This window comes from Octodon degus, unplaced genomic scaffold, assembly GCF_000260255.1.
Source record: "Octodon degus isolate 3935 unplaced genomic scaffold, OctDeg1.0 scaffold00093, whole genome shotgun sequence".
Lineage (NCBI taxonomy): Eukaryota > Metazoa > Chordata > Mammalia > Rodentia > Octodontidae > Octodon > Octodon degus.
The window spans coordinates 5,684,171-5,687,697 of record NW_004524669.1 but is presented as its reverse complement, the minus strand read 5'-3'; positions in this window follow the sequence as shown (position 1 = coordinate 5,687,697).

Sequence of the window (3,527 nt, the reverse complement as noted above, 5' to 3'; positions counted from 1 at the left end):
TTTTTGAGAAAGGTTCTTGCTATGCAATTTAGACTGGCTTAGCCCTGGCTGACCTCACACTTGTGGCAATCCTTCTGCCTCAACTTCCCCAGCGCTAACCCCATGCACCACCACACCCAGCATAAACTAAATGTTCAGTTAAGATTTTTCAGATAAAGACCAATAAACTTGGGGCTGGGGAGATGGCTCAGTGGAATAAACACTTCCCTGGCAAGCACAAGGGCCTGAGTTCAATCCCCAGTTCCTCAAAAAAAAAAAAAAGAAAGAAAGAAAGAAAAGACCAATAAATTTGCCAAGTGTGGTGGCTCATGCCTCTGATCCCAGCCCTACAGAGGCTGAGGCAGGAGAATCACTGAGTTTGAGGCCAGCCTAAACTACTTAATGAGACCCAATCTGAGAAAGGGGGGGGGGGGCAGCCAGGGATATAGCTCTGGGGCAAAACTTGCACCTGCCTAAAATTTTTAAAAAGCTGAGTGTGAGGGCCGGTGAGATAGCTCAGTGGACTAAATGCGTACTTAGGCAAGCATGGACCAGGGTTCAATCCCCAATACCACAGGCTTCGCTGGCCCCACCCCCACACACAATGAGCCAGCTACAGAGACCAGCATGCCTGTAATCCCAGCACTGGGAAGGCTGAAAACAGGAGGATCACTAGCTGCACCTTAAGATCCTGTACCAAATACATAAAAAATGAGATGGGAGTATTGCTGTTTAGATCAAGTCCAACCTGGAATATATAACTGCCAAGAGGTAGGGATATAGCTCCGTGACAGAAGCCTCTGCCAGGGAAGTGCAAGGTCCTGAGTTCAATCCTGGTACCAAAAAAAAAAAAAAAAAGTCTTACAAAAACAAAAGAGCTGGGTGTGGTGGCATATGCTTGTAATCCCAGCACTTGGGAGACTGAGACGGGAAATCAAAGCAAGTTCAAGGTCAGCCAGGACTATGGTAAGCAAGGTCAAAGCCAGCATGACCACATAGGGGCCCCAAAAAAAGAGAAAGGAGGAATGGGGATGTATCTTAGTGCAAAGGCCCTGGATTCAAGCCCCAGTACCAAAGGAGAAAGAGAGAAGGAAACACCGGTGAAAAAACTGGCAAGAAGAAGCCTCCAGAAGGGAAAAACTTCCTGGCAGAGCAGCTGTATTAGTCATCCTTGTAAACCAAACACTGGCCATTCTAACAGCTGTTCAGTGGATTGAGCAATAGGCCACACCTAACTTGCTAAGGGGTGAGGGGAGAGGAAATAACTCTGGAGCAGGACTCAGAACAGTTCATGTTGACTAACTTTATTCTTTGGACAGATTTAAGCAACTGAGCTGGGATTGTAGCTGTGTGGAAGAGCAGCAGCCTAGCATATACAAGGTCCTGCTTTTGTTTTAAGAGCACATGTTTGCAATACATGATGATTACATTTATCATGGGGCATTGATACATTTATATAACACAACTTAATTTTTTGTATCCCTTTTTCTTTTTCCCTTCTCATGGCCCTAGTTTTTTTGTCCCCTCCCCTCCCCCCCCCCAACCTGGGATTGAACTCAGGCCCTATGGGCTTGCCAGGGAAACACTTTATTCTATTGAGCCATCTCCCCAGCCCCTATGGACCTAGTTTTGATCCCCAGTACCACCAAAAGAAAATGGGGGGCTGGTGAGATGGCTCAGTGGTCTAAAGCACCTACTTGAAACAAGCTTGGCAAAGCACAGGGACCTCGGTTCGATCCCCCAGCACCACATGCCAGCCAGCCCCGCCCCCTGGTGGGCCGAGCTGGCCACACACACACACACACACATAAATAAATAAATAAAATTAAAAAAAAAAAAAAGAAAATGGGACAGTTGTCATCCTCAGAGAAAACTGATGGCCAGATACTTCACTTAGGACGACTGCTCTGTACCTATTCCCAAAGCCTCTATCCAGTTTTCTGGACTAGTCTATGCCCAAAATTGCAACAAGAGCTTGATTGATTGATTTGAGACTAGAATCTCAACAACAAACAAACAACAACAAAAGAAAACTAAACCAGGCATAGTGCACACCCATAATCCCAGCACTTGGGAGCCTGAGGCAGGAGCATCATCTATAGTTCTAAAATAGCCTAAGATACACAATGAGCTCAAGGCCACCTTGAACTATATAACAAAACCCTTCCTCAACAACCAAAATAAAATAAAATGTGACTATTGTGACTGTCTTTATGGTAGCCCACCGTGTGTCCTCCAGGATGTACGCTGTTTTTTTTTTTTAGACAGGGTCTATGTAGCCCAGGCTGGCCTCAAACTCTCAGCAATCCTGCCTCAGTCTCCCAAGTGCTGGGATTACAGGCATGTGTTTCCTGTGTATACTTTTATCTTGTTTTTTCCTGTTTTACTAGGCCCAAACTCACTGCAGAGCCAGTTTTTCCTTCATATTTCTTTTTTCTGCAAATAAAAATACTTGTCACCATTAAGTAAATAAATAAGTACTAAATTAAAAGGAAAAAAAGGAAAGAAAATAGACCTGAGGAGAAAAGAAAATAGAGCTAGGATGTAGCGCTATTTAAACCTAGTACTCCCTAGGTTAAAAAAAGAAAACTCCCTAGGTCCAATCCCTGATCCCACAAACCAAAAACAAGACAAAAATAAAAACTTCAGTGGCATGAATTGTGCCAGTCAGTGACCTGGTAAGCCTTCCTTGTGCTAATGGGACACATCCAGCAAGGTGGTCAAGGGTCTCAGTGATTTGCCATGCACTTACTCAGGTTCATCAGCCATTACTGTCCACTGTGCTTTGTTGGAGCACTGAAAGCCATGTTTTCCTGGGACTCCAAAATTTAAAACTTTATAACCTCATTTCACTCAGCCTGTCTCCCTCTTGGGCAACCCCATCTTACTTCCCCCCCCCCCCTGCTTTGTGTACTGGGAATTGCAACCACCGCCTTACTCATCCTAGGGAAGTGTTCTCTAACTGACCTATATCCCTAGGCTTTTTATTTATCTTGAAGTAGGGTCTTGCTAAATTGCCCAAACTGACCTTGAACTTTTGATCCTTCTGTCTCAGCCTCACCAACAGCTGGGATTACAGGCACAGGACATCCTGCTTTGCTCACCACACTGTCTCTTATCTTTGATAAGAATGAAGTCTTTCCAGCCCGGTGAGGAAGCCCATACCTATAATCTCAGTATTCTGGGAAGCTGAGGCTGGAGAATTGTAAATTTTAGCCCAACCTGGGCAATTTTTTTTTTTTTTGGAGAATTTGTCTCAAAACATTAAAAAGGACCAGGGAGCTGGTAGTGGTGATACACGCCTGAAATCCCATCACTTGGGAAGCTGAGGCAGGAGGATCATTGTGAGTTCAAGACCAGCCTGGGTTACAAAGTGAGCTCAAGACCAGCCTGAACTGCATAGCAAGACCTTGTCTCAAAAAGACTAAAAATAAAAAAGGGCTCAGAATGGAGCTTAGTATCAAATATGAAAAATTAAAATAAAAATTAAGGGCTGGAGAGATGGCTCAGTGGTCTAAAGCACCTACTTGAAACAAGCTTGGCAAAGC